This window comes from Oncorhynchus keta, chromosome 13 (assembly GCF_023373465.1).
Source record: "Oncorhynchus keta strain PuntledgeMale-10-30-2019 chromosome 13, Oket_V2, whole genome shotgun sequence".
Classification (NCBI taxonomy): domain Eukaryota; kingdom Metazoa; phylum Chordata; class Actinopteri; order Salmoniformes; family Salmonidae; genus Oncorhynchus; species Oncorhynchus keta.
Window position 1 is genome coordinate 19,535,257 of NC_068433.1, and position 20,759 is coordinate 19,556,015.

A 20,759-nucleotide genomic window follows, 5' to 3' on the forward strand; every position below is an offset into this window, starting at 1 on the left:
CACGACCAGAAGTATGTGGAAAACTTCTCGTCGAACATCTCATTGCAAAATCTTGGACATTAATATGGAGTTGGTCATTCCTTTGCTATAACAACCTCCACTCTTCTGGGAAGCTGGGAAGGCTTTCCACTAGATGTTGGAACATTGCTGCCGGGACTTGCTTCCATTCAGCCACGAGCATTAGTGAGTTTGGGCACTGATGTTGGACGATTAGACCTGGCTCGCAGTCGGCGTTCCAATCATCCCAAAGGTGTTCGATGGTGTTGAGGTCAGAGCTCTGTGTAGGCCAGTCAAGTTCTTCCACACCGATCTCGACAAACCATTTCTGTATGGACCTCGCTTTGTGCACGGAGCATTGCCATACTGAAACAGGAAAGGGCCTTCCACAAAGTTGTCTAGAATGTCATTGTATGCTGTAGCGTTAAGATTTCCCTTCACTGGAACTAAGGGGCTTAGCCCCAACCATGAAAAACAGCCCCATACCATTATTTACCATCCACCAAACTTTACAGTTGGCACTATGCATTGGGGCAGGTGGTGTTCTGGCATCCAGCAAACCCAGATTAGTCCATGGAACTGCCAGATGGTGAAGCGTGATTCATCACTCCGGAGAATGCGTTTCCACTGCTACAGAGTCCAGTAGTGGTGAGCTTTACACCATTCCAGTCGATGCTTGGCATTGCACATGGTTTGTGTTCGGCTGCTCAGCCATGGAAACCCATTTCATGAAGCTCCCGACGAACAGTTATTGTGCTGACATTGCTTCAAGAGGCAGTTTGGAACTCTGTAGTGAGTGTTGGCAGAATATTTTTACGCACTACGCACTTCAGCACTCGGCGGTCCCATTCTGTGAGCTTGTGTGGCCTACCACTTTGCGGCTGAGCCGTTGTTGCTCCTAGACGTTTCCACTTCACAATAACAGCACTTGCAGTTGACCAGAGGAGCTCTTGCAAGGCAGACATTTTACAAGCTGACTTGTTGAAAAGGTGGCATCCTATGACGGTGCATTCTACTGCCAGTGTTTTTGTCTATGGAGATTGCATGACTCTGATTTTATACACTTGTCAGCAATGGGTGTGGCTTAAATGGCCAAATCCACTTTTTTTAAGAGGTTGTCTACATACATTTATATAGCGTATATCACCTGTTTGAAAGAAAATGCAGGGACTTTCATGGTTGAATCATGAAATGATTTTCTCTGAGACAAACTGGAATGGAGTCATCAGAGTGGTGATGACTGGGGTGTGTTCAAGAAGGGTTGACTACCCCCCTCTGTCACACGCTGCATCCTCAATCCCAGAGGACCGTGCAGTGCGCAGAAGGTTCCACTTGGCTTGATTGGTCGGCCCGGAAGCCGCACCCCCTGCCATGTCGCCTCCGACGCATGACGACTAGGGAGGGAGGGAACACATTGGCAAAGTGAAGTCGGATTAAGGCCAGGGGGGGGCTTGCGATAGACAAACTTCCTGTCCAAGTTGACTTGTACATCAATCTACAGAAACAGGGGATCCTGACCTTTCTGGCAATTTACTATTATGGCGAAAGGGGATATTATATTGTGACTTTACAGTAGGCCTATTTCTGGGGGCCTCTCCCTAAATGCAGAGCCTAGATCATGTACTCTAACGTAAACTAACAGCTAGAATGTGTTGATGCAGATTAAAGGGAACCGCCAGTCATTCCACAGGGCCTGTTAGATATCGTATGATATGACTGAGGATTCTCAACCAGCACCAACCACCCTGTGGTTTATACTTTTTTTCTATATGTGCATACCGACTACCATTGAGAAGCTACAAAAATGTAAGCAGATATTGAAGAATGGCAGGCGGTATGAGTCGTTCTGGCTCGGACAGGGCATCTTAATTACGGGGTATTGGAAACTCATACATCAGAATATGTTGCAAAGATATACGGTTAGCTGGAAAGAGTCCCCTATAGTACCTAATTTTCCAGTGTAATTGATGGACTGCACCTACAGAGATTTAGACGACTCTTAGGAGATTTTGCGTTTCTCCTTTTTCGTGGTCACAAATGCCTTTCAGTGCTCCTTCTAAAGCTTCGACTAGGTGCGAGAGCAGTCACTGAGCAGTTTCTGTTTGAAGTGTTTGAAGCCGGCTTACTGGGAGTGATGATCATTTGAGGACATTACGGGGAGGAGTGGAGCAGATTACAGTTGGGCTTTTTATAGAGGGATCACTTAATCTTGTCCTTTTTAGCTCACTCATTAGTTCCTTCTTCTCCCAAGGCGATGCTCACCAAATGCTCGCAAAACCCTCCTTCCTGTTGGATGGCAGACCGTTAAACTGTCAGTTAACCAAATGGGACTTCCTCTGCCGCCTCCTCACCGACCGCCACTTTGGCTCAAAGGGGCTTTAGTGTGGTCGTAGTCAGTCTCGCTCTGGAAAGGTATGCAAAGGGTTGTATAGGAGTGAAAGAGTTAAGGCACACGCCCTCCTATGTTGTCAGGCAGGTTGTCGCTGAGATCGTCATATTTTTTTATTTTATTTTCGTCCCTTCCCTCCCCTCAGGCTCACACCTGTGAAATGAGGTGTCCCTTTGTGCCCGTCTGGAAGAAATAAACAACTCAGTGACTGAGAACTCAGGGTAGTGGCTGCATAACAACCAGCGCACACGTGGAGGTAATTAGAAGTTGACAAATGGGAAGGGCTGCGTTTTGAGGGGCAGGTTTCTCCGGTCTCCTCACTGGTCCAATTTGGGCATGGGGTACAGTGGAAATAATCCCCGTATCAACATGGGGACATTAAAACGTCTTAACTGTGACATGTGGAAGCAGCAAAACGCATGTGAGTGAAGAAAGAAAAATAGACCCCATCTAGAAAGCAAAGCGGCACCATCTTGTCAGTCATAGCCTCACCAAACCCTGCTCGCAGAATGATGAATCATTCAGGACCACTTTGAATAGGCCAAATATCGTACCTTTTCTGTGGTTTTCTGGAGACTAAGCCCCAGCCTGGCGTATAGGGGACCCTCTCAGGTCCGATGGAACGAGTCTGCCCTGTAACGGGTGGCTCTAAACCGTGGACAGACACAGAACTCCGTTGCAATCTGTTTCAGCCAGTCCTGCGATTTATTTACCGCCACGGCCCTCGCAATAAAGCCCCGAATTTATGGCATACTTTTTAATTAGAAATAATGTCTTGTAGAGTTTATGTGATGTACGGCTTAATCAATATATAGACTGTGGCAGGACCGGATGACGGACGACACTTGACAGCTCGCGGAGTATCCTAACTTAACACTTTGTGTTTCAGGGAAATATGTTGTTTGCAGGGTAAGGAAAGTATATTCTCTCTTTCTTTCTGTCCTTTTCTCCCTCTCTGTCTGTCTCTCCGTCTCTCCGTCTCTCCGTCTCTCCGTCTCTCCGTCTCTCCCTCTCTCCGTCTCTCCCTCTCTCTGTCTCTCCCTCTCTCTGTCTCTCCCTCTCTCTGTCTCTCCCTCTCTCTGTCTCTCCCTCTCTCTGTGTCTCTCTCTGTGTCTCTCTCTGTGTCTCTCCCTCTCTCTCTCCCTCTCTCTGTGTCTCTCTCTGTGTCTCTCTCTGTGTCTCTCTCTGTCTCTCTCTCTGTCTCTCTCTCTGTCTCTCTCTCTGTCTCTCTCTCTGTCTCTCTCTCTGTCTCTCTCTCTGTCTCTCTCTCTCTGTCTCTCTCTCTGTGTCTCTGTGTCTCTGTGTCTCTCTGTGTCTCTCTGTCTCTCTGTCTCTGTGTCTCTGTGTCTCTCTGTCTCTCTGTCTCTGTGTCTCTGTGTCTCTCTGTCTCTCTGTCTCTCTGTCTCTCTCTGTCTCTCTCTGTCGACAATCCACCAACATTTTCAAACAGATCGTCATTTCCTCCAGATTGAATCAGGCTCCCTTGTCACTCTGTATTTACCCAAACAATTATTTTACCACGGCGAGCCCCCCTTTGCTGGTTGTCACTGTTGCATATGTTTACATCGTAGGAAAGCTGGAGGTAGGTTTTTGTGAATATGAACTGACAGATCAAGAGAGGAATGAAACTCAAGTGGGTATTGTATGAATCTCTCCCTCTCTGTAAACTCAGGAAGAGGGGGTCACTATAGGCCCATTCAATTGGAACTGTTTAGATTCAATGGCTTTTGGTTTTGAAGTTATTTTTCTTCTTCTTCTAATTTCACACAATACATATAGTTTGATTGTTTAAACACAAGAAAATAGGCAGTTGCTTTTAGAATGTGCTAGAAGTAGAATGCCACATGACCCACCTTAAAGCTATTTGGACAAAAGGGTAACCATAGTTAATGTTTGTCCAAGCTAAATTCATTGCTAAGTCTACCAACATTGCATTAGTATGTTTAGATGACATATTATCATTACACTACATTAGTATGTTTAGATGACATTATCATTACACTACATTAGTATGTTTAGATGACATATTATCATTACACTACATTAGTATGTTTAGATGACATATTATCATTACACTACATTAGTATGTTTAGATGACATATTATCATTACACTACATTAGTATGTTTAGATTACATTATCATTACACCACATTAGTATGTTTAGATGACATATTATCATTACACTACATTAGTATGTTTAGATGACATATTATCATTACACTACATTAGTATGTTTAGATGACATATTATCATTACACTACATTAGTATGTTTAGATGACATATTATCATTACACTACATTAGTATGTTTAGATGACATATTATCATTATACTACATTAGTATGTTTAGATTACATATTATCATTACACTACATTAGTATGTTTAGATGACATATTATCATTACACTACATTAGTATGTTTAGATGACATATTATCATTATACTACATTAGTATGTTTAGATGACATATTATCATTATACTACATTAGTATGTTTAGATGACATATTATCATTACACTACATTAGTATGTTTAGATGACATTATCATTATACTACATTAGTATGTTTAGATGACATATTATCATTACACTACATTAGTATGTTTAGATGACATATTATCATTACACTACATTAGTATGTTTAGATGACATATTATCATTACACTACATTAGTATGTTTAGATTACATATTATCATTACACTACATTAGTATGTTTAGATGACATATTATCATTACACCACATTAGTATGTTTAGATGACATATTATTATTACACCACATTAGTATGTTTAGATGACATATTATTATTACACCACATTAGTATGTTTAGATGACATATTATCGTTACACTACATTAGTATGTTTAGATGACATATTATCATTACACTACATTAGTATGTTTAGATTACATATTATCATTACACCACATTAGTATGTTTAGATTACATTATCATTACACCACATTAGTATGTTTAGATTACATTATCATTACACTACATTAGTATGTTTAGATGACATATTATCATTACACTACATTAGTATGTTTAGATGACATATTATCATTACACCACATTAGTATGTTTAGATGACATATTATCATTACACCACATTATGTTTAGATGACATTATCATTACACTACATTAGTATGTTTAGATGACATATTATCATTACACTACATTAGTATGTTTAGATTACATTATCATTACACTACATTAGAATGTTTAGATGACATTATCATTACACTACATTCGTATGTTTAGATGACATTATCATTACACTACATTAGTATGTTTAGATTACATTATCATTACACTACATTAGTAGGTTTAGATGACATTATCATTACACTAGTATGTTTAGATGACATATTATCATTACACTACATTAGTATGTTTAGATGACATATTATCATTACACTACATTAGTATGTTTAGATGACATATTATCATTACACTACATTAGTATGTTTAGATGACATATTATCATTACACTACATTAGTATGTTTAGATGACATATTATCATTACACTACATTAGTATGTTTAGATGACATATTATCATTACACCACATTAGTATGTTTAGATGACATTATCATTACACTACATTAGTATGTTTAGATGACATTATCATTACACTACATTAGTATGTTTAGATGACATATTATCATTACACTACATTAGTATGTTTAGATGACATATTATCATTACACTACATTAGTATGTTAAGATTCAATATTATCATTACACTACATTAGTAGGTTTAGATGACATTATCATTACACTAGTATGTTTAGATTACATATTATCATTACACTACATTAGTATGTTTAGATGACATTATCATTACTCTAGTATGTTTAGATGACATATTATCATTACACTACATTAGTATGTTTAGATTACATATTATCATTACACCACATTAGTATGTTTAGATGACATATCATTACACTACATTAGTATGTTTAGATGACATATTATCATTATACTACATTAGTATGTTTAGATGACATATTATCATTACACTACATTAGTATGTTTAGATGACATATCATTACACTACATTAGTATGTTTAGATTACATATTATCATTACACCACATTAGTATGTTTAGATGACATATTATCATTACACCACATTAGTATGTTTAGATGACATATCATTACACTACATTAGTATGTTTAGATTACATATTATCATTACACCACATTAGTATGTTTAGATGACATATCATTACACTACATTAGTATGTTTAGATTACATATTATCATTACACCACATTAGTATGTTTAGATGACATATCATTACACTACATTAGTATGTTTAGATTACATATTATCATTACACTACATTAGTATGTTTAGATGACATATTATCATTACACCACATTAGTATGTTTAGATGACATATCATTACACTACATTAGTATGTTTAGATTACATATTATCATTACACCACATTAGTATGTTTAGATGACATATCATTACACTACATTAGTATGTTTAGATGACATATTATCATTACACTACATTAGTATGTTTAGATGACATATTATCATTACACTACATTAGTATGTTTAGATTACATATTATCATTACACCACATTAGTATGTTTAGATGACATATTATCATTACACTACATTAGTATGTTTAGATGACATATTATCATTACACCACATTAGTATGTTTAGATGACATATTATCATTACACCACATTAGTATGTTTAGATGACATATCATTACACTACATTAGTATGTTTAGATGACATATTATCATTACACTACATTAGTATGTTTAGATGACATATTATCATTACACCACATTATGTTTAGATGACATTATCATTACACTACATTAGTATGTTTAGATGACATATTATCATTACACTACATTAGTATGTTTAGATGACCTATTATCATTACACCACATTAGTATGTTTAGATGACATATTATCATTACACCACATTATGTTTAGATGACATTATCATTACACTACATTAGTATGTTTAGATGACATATTATCATTACACCACATTAGTATGTTTAGATGACATATCATTACACTACATTAGTATGTTTAGATGACATATTATCATTACACCACATTAGTATGTTTAGATGACATATTATCATTACACCACATTAGTATGTTTAGATGACATATTATCATTACACCACATTAGTATGTTTAGATGACATATTATCATTACACTACATTAGTATGTTTAGATGACATATTATCATTACACTACATTAGTATGTTTAGATGACATATTATCATTACACTACATTCGTATGTTTAGATGACATTATCATTACACTACATTAGTATGTTTAGATGACATTATCATTACACTACATTAGTATGTTTAGATTACATTATCATTACACTACATTAGTAGGTTTAGATGACATTATCATTACACTAGTATGTTTAGATGACATATTATCATTACACTACATTAGTATGTTTAGATGACATATTATCATTACACTACATTAGTATGTTTAGATGACATATTATCATTACACTACATTAGTATGTTTAGATGACATATTATCATTACACTACATTAGTATGTTTAGATGACATATTATCATTACACCACATTAGTATGTTTAGATGACATTATCATTACACTACATTAGTATGTTTAGATGACATTATCATTACACTACATTAGTATGTTTAGATGACATATTATCATTACACTACATTAGTATGTTTAGATTACATATTATCATTACACCACATTAGTATGTTTAGATGACATATCATTACACTACATTAGTATGTTTAGATGACATATCATTACACTACATTAGTATGTTTAGATGACATATTATCATTACACTACATTAGTATGTTTAGATGACATATTATCATTACACCACATTAGTATGTTTAGATGACATATTATCATTACACCACATTAGTATGTTTAGATGACATATTATCATTACACTACATTAGTAGGTTTAGATGACATATTATCATTACACTACATTAGTATGTTTAGATGACATATTATCATTACACCACATTAGTATGTTTAGATGACATATTATCATTAGTATGTTTAGATGACACCACATTAGTATGGTTTAGATGACATATCATTACACTACATTAGTATGTTTAGATGACATATTATCATTACACCACATTAGTATGTTTAGATGACATATTATCATTACACCACATTAGTAGGTTTAGATGACATATTATCATTACACTACATTAGTATGTTTAGATGACATATTATCATTACACTACATTAGTATGTTTAGATGACATTATCATTACACCACATAAGTATGTTTAGATGACATATTATCATTACACTACATTAGTATGTTTAGATGACATATTATCATTACACTACATTAGTATGTTTAGATGACATATTATCATTACACTACATTAGTATGTTTAGATTACATTATCATTACACCACATTAGTATGTTTAGATGACATATTATCATTACACTACATTAGTATGTTTAGATGACATATTATCATTACACTACATTAGTATGTTTAGATGACATATTATCATTACACCACATTAGTATGTTTAGATGACATATTATCATTACACCACATTAGTATGTTTAGATGACATATTATCATTACACTACATTAGTATGTTTAGATGACATATTATCATTACACTACATTAGTATGTTTAGATGACATATTATCATTACACTACATTAGTATGTTTAGATGACATATTATCATTACACCACATTAGTATGTTTAGATGACATATTATCATTACACTACATTAGTATGTTTAGATGACATATTATCATTACACTACATTAGTATGTTTAGATGACATATTATCATTACACCACATTAGTATGTTTAGATGACATATTATCATTACACCACATAAGTAGGTTTAGATGACATTATCATTACACTACATTAGTAGGTTTAGATGACATATTATCATTACACTACATTAGTATGTTTAGATGACATATTATCATTACACCACATTAGTATGTTTAGATGACATATTATCATTACACTACATTAGTATGTTTAGATGACATATTATCATTACACCACATTAGTATGTTTAGATGACATATCATTACACCACATTAGTATGTTTAGATGACATATTATCATTACACCACATTAGTAGGTTTAGATGACATATCATTACACTACATTAGTATGTTTAGATGACATATTATCATTACACCACATTAGTAGGTTTAGATGACATATCATTACACTACATAAGTATGTTTAGATGACATTATCATTACACTACATTAGTATGTTTAGATGACATATTATCATTACACCACATTAGTAGGTTTAGATGACATATCATTACACTACATAAGTATGTTTAGATGACATTATCATTACACCACATAAGTATGTTTAGATGACATATTATCATTACACTACATTAGTATGTTTAGATGACATATTATCATTACACTACATTAGTATGTTTAGATGACATATTATCATTACACCACATTAGTAGGTTTAGATGACATATCATCATTACACCACATAAGTAGGTTTAGATGACATTATCATTACACTACATTAGTAGGTTTAGATGACATATTATCATTACACTACATTAGTATGTTTAGATGACATATTATCATTACACCACATTAGTAGGTTTAGATGACATATCATTACACTACATTAGTATGTTTAGATGACATATTATCATTACACCACATTAGTATGTTTAGATGACATATTATCATTACACCACATTAGTAGGTTTAGATGACATATCATCATTACACCACATAAGTAGGTTTAGATGACATTATCATTACACTACATTAGTAGGTTTAGATGACATATTATCATTACACTACATTAGTATGTTTAGATGACATATTATCATTACACTACATTAGTAGGTTTAGATGACATATTATCATTACACCACATTAGTAGGTTTAGATGACATATTATCATTACACTACATTAGTATGTTTAGATGACATATTATCATTACACCACATTAGTAGGTTTAGATGACATATCATTACACTACATAAGTATGTTTAGATGACATTATCATTACACTACATTACTATTTTTTCGCTCTAACATTTACTTACTTAAATCTGCAGTACAACCCAACGAAATTCACTTAGAAATGTGTGTTGTAGACCTGTCATTCTCATTGAAAATGAATCTAAGAAGCGGTCAATCTGTTTTATGTTCTTGTGAGCTTTTATTTCTATGCTTCCCGTCCTTAAGTTTAGTTTCTGCGTCTTTTACTTTTGGTTTTGTACACCGGCTTCAAACAGCTGAAAATGCAATATTTCCGGCAAAAATATTTCACAGGGGTTTAGATGGTGCAATGATTCTATCTTTACACTATACTTGGCTTGTTTTGTCATAGAAACTGAAATTAAGCAACTATTCGAATTTTCGCAACCTGGAAATGGCTGAGCCATTTCTGCATTGTGCATCTTTAACATTTTACATACAGGATACATGAATCACATGCACATGATTCATGTTCACATGCAGTCTCCAACAACTAAATGACAGATTATATCGCCATGTTATGTTTTAGGGTACAAAGTTAATCTAAGCAAAAACATGTCAAAGCTTCTGGACATAAATCTCAAGCTTTTCAATTACGCTTTCAGTGTGTTGTCCTGAGGTGGTTTCAAGGTCAGACCTGAAGGTTGTTTGTTTATGGAATGAGAGTTAGTGGATTTACCATTTACGCAATGAGCTTTTCTTTTTTTCTAATGTACGGCTTGTCTTCTTTATATTGCAAATATTTCTCTGTCCCCTATCCCTAATCATTGAAATGTTATAAAAAACCATGAATACACCATCTATTTCATATCGCTTTTATCGTGTGTTGCGCAAAACTATTTCATGGTGTCTTTGGGAAAGTGTTAAGACGTAAGGACGAGAGGTCCCAGCCAGTGAATCACATGCGAACAATGGCGAGTTGCTAACAACACAACTGCGCTTATCAGATAGATTGAGGGAGTCTCTGAGTATCTGAAAGGCTATTGTCTCTGCTATACTAATTTAATGAGTAAATGAATAACAAAATCATCTCCATCAGAAAATGTTTGGAGAATGCCAGTGCACACACACCATGTCACCAAGAGTATTGCACATGTAGACCAGCTAACATCATTGACTCACTAATGGAAATGAAAATGTGATTCTCTCGCTCGTTCGCGCATAAGACCCTCCATTCTCATTGATTAGTGTTCCGTTCACTTCTCAGGGCTGGTAGAGACTCCAATAATGATTTCATGCTTTGTCTTCACAGACCAGTGAGTTAAATGGCCAAGAATGCTACGCTACCTGACCTTAGTCAATGGTTAACTGTTATCAGGCGATTCAAAGCATCCGGAATCTGTCACAACTGACCCTCCCCGACATCTTGACCCACGTCCGCTTCCTTGCTTCTTAGGCCCCCCTCTCTGAGCTGATCTGAGTCCTTTGCGTAACCCGAGCGTATAGATAAGAAGTATTGGGCCATCCTCCCATTCATCATGATCCTCTAATGCCCCAAAATACCCAGAATCGTATTTCCTAGGCCACAGGTGGGCCCGTGTTGCAACGTTGTGGCCACACAGCGGCTCTCCCCAAAGCAAACACAGACATTTAGTCACCCGCCGTCACTTTTGTGTGTTTTGTTTGTCGACGGAGCGGCGGTAATACCCGATACGGCTATGGTACACACGGCTAATCCGTCAACTGTTGTACAACACACCACTGTCAGGTACGCAGCTTTGGACGAGATTAACTGTGATGTCCAGGTATTACTCACATGTAGTTTTTTTTTCTTCCCCTTCACCATTTCTGACAGATAGACATGTGTAGCGTGTATGGGAAATACCCCAGATTTCCAAAGCAAATTCTCCAGTTTAGTACGAAGGACAGGTGTTGCCAACCGCACCAAATGTGGCTAAAAGCAAAGCTGACTGTATGGGTGTTGGCAGTGTCGACGCTAACGGCTGCCCAGTTTCAAAGTCTTTTTGTGAGGGGATTTCTTGAGTAGAAAGAAGCTTGGGAAGAAACAACTTTTAGAAGACGGGGTTGCATGCCAGAGTAGGCTACCAGTACTGCCCTGAACCCATAACTGGGCCTGTTCACAGGAATAAGGTCACAACTGGCTGTGAACTTTTTGCCTCACGCTTAATTAGAAATTAGAACGCCATGCGACCCCGAGGATGTGCTCCATGGGTAGAATAATGAGCGCGAGAGAGAATGCTAAAGTATGCCTTGTACATATTTATGCATTTTTAAACTCACAATAAATGTAAATACTGCATTTATATACCAGTATGCGATCTTGGATTATAAGGCCCTTTGCGCCAGCAGGAGCTGAAAAGGAATCAGCCGAATTGGGTTTTGCTCATTGAAGTTTTCCCTCGGGGTGTAATGTGAGATGTCTGCTCATAAACATACCGTGCTGTTTGTACTTCATAACTGCTCTTGCAGGTCACAGGGCAGCAGACAGTCAGGTGAGGTAGTTCTCTGCTCTAGTACACACACGTCCCTTGATACAGTGTGGCAGGCCCCGGTGAATCATTCCCCGCCGTCACAGGTGGGGGAAATACAACTGTGCTATTGGCAGCCGGAACATGGCTCATAGCCTAGTGCTCAGCAAGGTGTTTGAATCTGGTGGAAATTCAATTTTTATGTGACTGGTGAGAGAAAGACATGGATCAATCGATCGAGAAGGAAGAGGAAAACATTGACTCATAGGGGAAGTTAAGAAAAGGCAAGGTACTGTATGTATGGACAATACATGAGACGGGAGTGTACAGGAAGCAAATGTATTTTCAGAGATTTTTCTGTTTTTTTTGTTTGTTTGTCTGTGTGTGCTTTTGCGTGCGTCTAAGTCTTGTTTATTTTCTCGCACTTGTGTACGTCTGCGGGGTGCGACGTCTGGGCGCTCTCTGTGTTTGTGTTCGTGGAAGTCTGTGTTTGTGTGGGAAGAGTCCGCGAGGCCCTTTTGATGGAAGGCTGATTGCCGGGGCAACGGGAGAGCTGTGTTCGCAGCAGATGTTTCCTGTCCCTGTCAGCGACTCCGGTTAACGGTATCCTTATTTAACCGCTCTCTGCTAATGGCCCTCGCCCGGTGTCGGATACCCCGGACGGCTTTCCTCCTCCTTGTATTTGCAGGCCTTGGGCTGGAAGGCAAACAGGAGGGGATATCGCGTTCCACTGTGACGTTCCCTTCATTGTGTGGCTCTGCAAAATACGGGCCAAAATGTCCCTTTTACGGTAATTGGGGTGTGAAAGTGACACTCGCTTGCCTATTGTCTCGGTATCTGATCCTGAAATGCATTCAGACTGCACTAGTAGAGCGAGAGAGAGCGAGAGAGAGCGAGAGAGAGCGAGAGAGAGAGGGAGAGCGAGAGAGAGCGAGAGAGAGCGAGAGAGAGGGAGAGAGAGCGAGAGAGAGCGAGAGAGCGCGAGAGAGAGTGTAAGAGAGAGAGAGAGAGAGAGAAAGAGTAAGTATGTGGTGAAAAGAGGGGAATTCAGAATAGAGACAGTTGGATTCTGACAAAAAACAGAGAGAAAGAGATGTGCGAGTGAGTGTATTTGACAGCTATAACCAGACTAGGTCCAGCTCTTTATACAACGTACGGGAGATGATTGAGAGATTCAGAGGGCCTAATTGTGCCACACCATCTGCCCACACTAGGAAACACGCCAAGCATGTGACACCTTCCAACAGGCTCGGAGACGAGCAGATGTGTCTGTCTGTCTTTTTGTCCTGTATGGTTGTAGAATTATTTGTACGTCTCTATATTTTAAGTATGTTTGCGTACGCGCATGAGTACCGTTGACGCTAGAGGATGTGCTTTGAAATCCCCAGTGGGCAGACATTCCAAACTGACACTGAAATATCAGTCCTTCATCCAGTCCAATCTAGGCAGGGTTGACACTTAAAATGTAAAAAATAACAAATAATTTTTTTTTTTTTAAATATAAAAAAATGGAAATGCCCAACCAAAAGTAGGAAGAAGAAAATGTAGAATTTCCGAGAAAAAGCAATGACGACCCAAGCTTCCCTTGTTTTCCACCCTCCTTGCTCGAACTGTGCTGAACTTGAAAGGGCTGCGTGTAAGAGATAATAGCATTGGTTACATTCATCAAATTACCTCAATCTCTTTACTTACAGGTCTCAAGGTGATATTATCAACCTGAAAGCTTACTCCATTGTCTTACTGAAGGGATGGCACCCGATTAGGTAATAAGGAAATTGCATTTGCATGGCAAATGACCGAGAACTATCCTGACTGTGGCTATGCCAGGATTTCCATTTAGTTTCAGCACCCTGTTTAATTGTTATTGTCAAGAGTATTAAAGGGTGTTTTCTCATTTCATCCGCAATTGCATTAGGCACCTCCATAATGATGCAATTATATAATTAAGCAATAAGGCACGAGGGGGTGTGGTATTTGGCCAATATACCTTGGCTAAGGGCTGTTCTTAGGCGCAATGCAGAGTGCCTGGATACAGTCCTTATCCGTGGTATATTGGCCATATACCATAAACTCCTGAGGTGCCTGATTGGTTACCAATGTAATTAGACCGTTAAATATTTTTGTTGTTGTTATACATACCTGTGGTATACGGTCTGATATGCCATGGCTTTCTGCATTCAGGGCTCAAACCACTCGGCTTATAATATAGAGGATGACATTTAAATCAGTTTCCCCAACTGCTCTTGTGGTGCCTCCACTCGCAAAATGGCTGTGTTTTAGCTAATGTGAATGTGTTGAGTAAATTCTCAATTAGTTAATGTATTTGTTCATAAAGCACTTTTTAAAAATTGCTTTTGTATGTATTCTCTATACAAGTTAATTGAGTTGTCCTCAGTGGGAACACATTTAAGGACTTTATTCATAGCTATCAGCTACCTTATCTTCTGCTAGTGCATTTACATAAAGTCCCTGTAAATATCTGTTGGTTTTCCAAGCCACTAAATATGACAATAGAGTAATGGATTGTTAATTGACTTGCCCGACAGCAATGTGTGTTGGTGCCAATCCAATCCTATTTTAAATATGAAATAAAGAAACATTTGTAGCTCATCTGGTTCAAACATTTGGAAAATATTTATTGACTCTCAGTATATAAATCGAGATGGACTATGAGCTGATAAACACTTATACAGTATTATATAAATTATTTACTGTCCTCTTTGCACTAAACAAATAGTGGCAAGACAGGTTCCAAAGAGCTACCTCAATTTGTTGATGTTTAATGACAGATTAAAACACATCCCACCCCTCTCTCTCGCTCTGTGTCTCACTCTCTCTCGTGTTTGGCCACAGTAAGAAAGGGACGTTGGCATTCGCCTCATCCTGCGTACTCATGTACCCGAGTCCCTCTCGTAATTATTATTCAGTGGATGCATTGGTTGGCACAAGGACAACACTTTGCATAATTTATGCAAGACCATCATACATTTTTGATAAACGTCCCCAGCCCCATTCTTGTGCTTTGAACTGAATAGATAAGCTATGGCCTGACATAAAATGTAGGCGGAAGAATGAAAAATGTTTTATTTTTATTTATCTTTATCTAAACTTTGAACCAGTGTTCACTTTATATATTAGTAGGGGCCAAAATCAAATAAAATGTATTTCATGTGTATACTTCTGCATTGCCTGCCATGGACATAATAATGCAATGCTACAGAGAGAAGCAGGGATGAAGGTTTTACAGCATTAAGTATATACCCCCCCCCCCCATTTTGAAGGGGCTAAATACATTCCCAGGTATGCCATTGATGCAGATGAGGTAGGTGTGTTTAGGTAGAGAGGTCTTCTCTGGAGAACCACCTCAGGGCCTTTGCTCGGGACTTGGAAGGTATCTTCAGTGCAGTGCTCAAAGTAAGATGTCCTCAGAGAGAGAAGGTAGGGGCTGACGTTATTATCCGGTATCCCAGGACGTTGCCAGCCTATTTCTACCAACCTTAATGAAGAAAAAGAGGTGTAAATAGCTTCTCTCCGTGATATTCCAAGTCATAAACCTGTTCTTTCCACTGCATTGTCCATCGATATGGATATCGCACACCAGCCGTGTGTAACTGCCAGACCATTGCAATGCATTTATGGCTGCCAGACCCAGGAAAGTGCAAGTCATGATGGACTTTGTCCGACCACACCGCAGAGTTTACTGAAACACTGGAATATTGGCAGTGTGCTCTTCCATTTCTAAACAGAGAGGATTTAATGGACAGGGGGAACCATTCCGAACTACCCTCCCACTCCAGAGGTAAATGATACTAGTAAATGACAAGTCCCACTAATTAGCTTTTTGGCTCCAATCTCTGTCCCCCTGTCCCTCTGTCTCCGGTGTTGTGAGGAACGTAAAATAAACAAGATACCTTTTCTTCCATTATTAAACGAGACGTGGATATTCCATTCCGCTGCCAACCCCATTTGAATCTCCGGAAATAAGGTTTCTTTGATTACATTATATTGAAACGGAGCATTCTTTGAAATGTTCTTTGAATAATACATTGTAAGAGATGTTCTACATCAAACAATGATAAACATTTCAGTTTGGAATGCAATTAGCTGACTTTCTGGCTTTGTCAGCTGAGCAACATTAAACTACTGCATACATCTTTATTTACTTTAGTTTTGTACATTTTTCCGCTAACACTTGTTAGTGATGAAGTGTTACACTTTTAAATGGTTCCATTATGTACACTTTAAATGTGTTAACACTTTACAACTAGCTAAGTAGTACCTAGTTACAGTAAAAAGCAGATACTAGCAACAACGACATAATCATAACTGCTTGCTTAATTTGTTATTTGCATGTGTCCTAATTCCAAACGAGTTTCTTCTTTTGCCCTCCTTTCTGCAATCATTTCTATTCATACAGAGCTCATCTGATTTAAGATCTGTTCTTTCTCCATGCTGCTCGAGCATTTCCATTTAGGCCAGCTGTTCATCATGGCGGAACAAATCGATACACTACCCAGAGAGACTTATTTGCTTGGTAACCGTTGTTTGGTCTTTGAAAAATATATGCCGGCCTATGGAGCGTCGGGGAAAAAGGCGGCCATTTTACCCCAGAGGGTGTAGGACATTGCTTGATTACTGTTCTGTTGACCCTAACTTGAGATTGAAATTAATTTTGAGGATGAGCTCTGATTGAATAGAAGTGGTGCAGCATTGTAGAGGCATTGGCCTATGGCTGTTTTTCTTCTGCATAAATGATCATTGTGAAGGCAATGTTGTAGAAACCCTGCAGGAATGATGCAATGCTTCACTGTTTCTGAATAACCACAGAATTATTCAGTCCCACATAGACATACTGTACAGTACCAGTCAAACGTTTGGACACCGTTTTCTTTATTTTCTACATTGTATAATAATAGTGAAGACATTGAAACTATGAAATAACACATATGGAATCATGTGTAACCAAAAAAGTGTTAAACAAATCAATATTTTAAATTCTTCAAAGTAACCAACCTTTGCCTTGATGACAGCGTTGCACACTCTTGGTATTCTCTCAACCAGCTTCACCTGGAATGCCTTTCCAACAGTCTTGAAGGAGTTCCCACATAAGAGCATTTGTTGGCTGCTTTTCCTTCACTCTGCGGTCCAACTCATCCCAAACCATCTCAATTAGATTGACATCGGGTGATTGTTGAGGCCAGGTCATTTGATGCAGCACTCCACTCTCCTTCTTTGTCAAATAGCCCTTACACAGCCTGGAGGTGTGTTGGGTCATTGTACTGTTGAAAATACTAGTCCCACTAAGCGCAAGCCAGATGGGATGGCGTATCGCTGCAGAATGCCATGGTAGCCAAGCTGGTTAAGTGAGCCTTGAATTCTAAATAAATCACCCCCACACCATCACATCACCACCTCTGTGCTTCACGGTGGGAATTACACATGCAGAGATCATCCGTTCACCTGCTCTGAATCTCACAATGACAGTTGGAACCAAGAATGACACATTTGGACTCATCTAAACAAAGATTTCCACCGGTCTAATGTCCATTGCTCGTGTTTCTTGGTCCAAGTAAGTCTCTTCTTATTATTGGTGTCCTTTAGTAGTGGATTCTTTGCAGCAGTTTGACCCTGAAGGCCTGATTTACACAGTCTCCTCTGAACAGTTGATGTTGAGATGTGTCTGTTACTTGAACCCTGAAGCATTTATTTGGGCTGCAATCTCTGAGGCTGGTAACTCTAATGAACTTATCCTCTGCAGCAGATGTAACTCTGGGTCTTCCTGTGCTGGTCCTCATGAGAGCCGGTTTCATCAGAGCTTGATGGTTTTTGCGACGGCACTTGAAGAAACGTTCAAAGTTCTTGATTGGTTCCTTATTGACTGACCTTCATTTCTTAAAGTAATGATGAACTGTCGTTTCTCTTTGCTTATTTGAGCTGTTCTTGCCATGATATGGACTTAGCCCTATTTGGTAAAATACTATCTTCTGTATACCACAACTTGTCACAACACAACTGATTGGCTCAAATGCATTAAGAAGGAAAGACATTCCACACAAATGTACGTTTAACAAGGCACACCTGTTAATTGAAATGCATGAAGCTGATTGAGAGAATGCCAAGAGTGTGCAAACCTGTCATCAAGGCAAAGGGTGGCTACATTGAAGAATGTCAAATATAAAATATATTTAGATTTGTTTAACACCTTTTTGGCTACTACGTGATTCCATATGTGTGATTTAATAGTTTTGATGTCTTCACTGTTATTATGCTAAAAACCCTTGGACGAGTATGTGTGTCCAAACTTTAGACTTGTACTGTTGTTCTACATGAAGTATTGCTTGAGCTTGTCTTTAACAGCTGCTGTTGCCAGATGTTTTCGGTCATAAACATTGATATGCTGATGCAGCAAAAATTAACTAGTGGGCTTTGAATGTATACAAATGAACGGGAAATAATGTTTTTATTTTAGGATTGTCTGATTTGTTTTCCCATTGACTCCATTTCCATCCATTGTGATGTCAGCTTTCAGCTTAAAGGGATCCTTTGGGGTTTTGGCAATGAGTCCCTTTGTCTACTTCCCCAGAGTCAGATTAACTTGTGGATACCATTTTTATGTCTCTGTAGACTTCCAGTCATTGCGCTAATGCTAATTAGCATTGACTCACAACTACATTTAACTTCCTTCATACTGGACACCGAGATATAAAAATGGTATCCACAAGTTCATCTGACTCTGGGGAAGTAGATAAAGGGCCTAATTACCAAAATCCTAAAGTATCCCTTTAAGTATTTTTTATAATCCATACTAGAGCAGATGCTAAGATAGTGATGAAATATCCTGAATACTCAACTATCTTTCTCTGGGGACTTTGAATTCAAAATAAAGTGAAATTATGTAGCCCCTGCAGTCACACACCCGTACACTTGACAATTTCAGTCTTGTGTGACCGTTCATGTGTTCAGACCTCATAAGTAGATAGTAAATCACATGGATGTGAGAGAGAGAAGAAAAAAAAATCCACATGAATGGGAAATGATTTCCTCCATCTTTAATATTCATTTGCTATTGAGGCATATAGCCAATGCATATCTACACAGCAGATAACATGGGACTCATGGACTCATCTTAAAATGTGAATATTTTGAGTTCTGAAAACATCTGACAAACCTTGATTTGGGAGTGAACTGTCACTTTAAGACAGTAGCTGGGGGTAAGGCCTATTTCTTTGTTCAAAAGAGAAATAAATAGTTAACAACTTAACAACAAGGACGGGTGGCGGATACAAATATCACATTTCCTTGTCTCACAGTGCCACATGGCACAAAGCGACTTACTTGCCCGTTTTGTTAATTAACATAACACTTGCAACTGCCGTAAACTGATTCCTTTGTCTAACTTTCTAAAAGGAGTGGTAGAGTGTGATAATGTGGAGTGTGAGAGCATTGCTGGAAATGGATATAAAGACCATATGTGGTTCCATGTAGCTCCAAACTTATTTCCAGTGTATTAGTGCTGCACACTGCTTAGTGTTAAGTGCTTCATTTTTCATACTTGTAAGGGATCCATGTTCTGCATAATTCATGTGTGGATGGGCCTGACTCTGGAGGTACCTTAGATAAATATTTAAACGCCAAAGTACCCACTACAATGTGACAGGCGGGCCCCACATTCTACCAGACACATCTCTGGCACTCCGGCACTCCCTCCTATTCACTAACACAGCGCAGAACCTCACACACAAGGATAGAGCAGGCCTTTCTTTGCCGAGTTCAATTCGTCCAGTTCTTCTCATAACTTCAGTGTATTTGTGTGGCGACGCGCTTGGCTATGCAACCCTATTATTTCCTTGCGATAAGCAAGTTATTGACAAGTCAATTAAATCC

General features: G+C 37.9%; 1 protein-coding gene across 14 annotated transcripts in view; it reads left to right on the plus strand.

Annotated features, from left to right (window-relative positions):
* Positions 1 to 20,759, plus strand: part of LOC118392710 (adhesion G protein-coupled receptor L3-like) — a 324,261-nt gene that overhangs the window by 45,134 nt on the left and 258,368 nt on the right. The window contains exon 1 of one of the 14 annotated variants that reach the window (XM_052459523.1): positions 12,983 to 13,164. The exons of the other annotated variants lie outside the window; for them this stretch is intronic. The gene's annotated coding sequence lies outside the window, so the exon portion shown is untranslated. Of the gene's footprint in view, positions 1 to 12,982; positions 13,165 to 20,759 lie in introns of those variants that run through there. 14 annotated transcript variants of the gene reach the window in all.